Raw genomic sequence first — 201 nt, 5'->3', positions numbered from 1 at the left:
CAAAACAACAAACACAAAAACACCAAGCCCCTAGGCTATAACGTAAAAAGCTAACCCGTCGGGCCAAACAACGTTCAATCCCTGCCAGGAAATACTCCAACCCCAGCAGCACCCAGGGGATGCTCACGCAGCCAGGGTTGTCTGCTACATCTGCACTGGCAGAGCTCCTCCTTCCTTGGTCGCCAGAGGGGAACTGCCCTC

This window comes from Gavialis gangeticus, unplaced genomic scaffold (assembly GCF_001723915.1).
Source record: "Gavialis gangeticus isolate Ggan-Ray unplaced genomic scaffold, GavGan_comp1, whole genome shotgun sequence".
Lineage (NCBI taxonomy): Eukaryota > Metazoa > Chordata > Crocodylia > Gavialidae > Gavialis > Gavialis gangeticus.
This window is presented reverse-complemented; position numbering follows the sequence as displayed.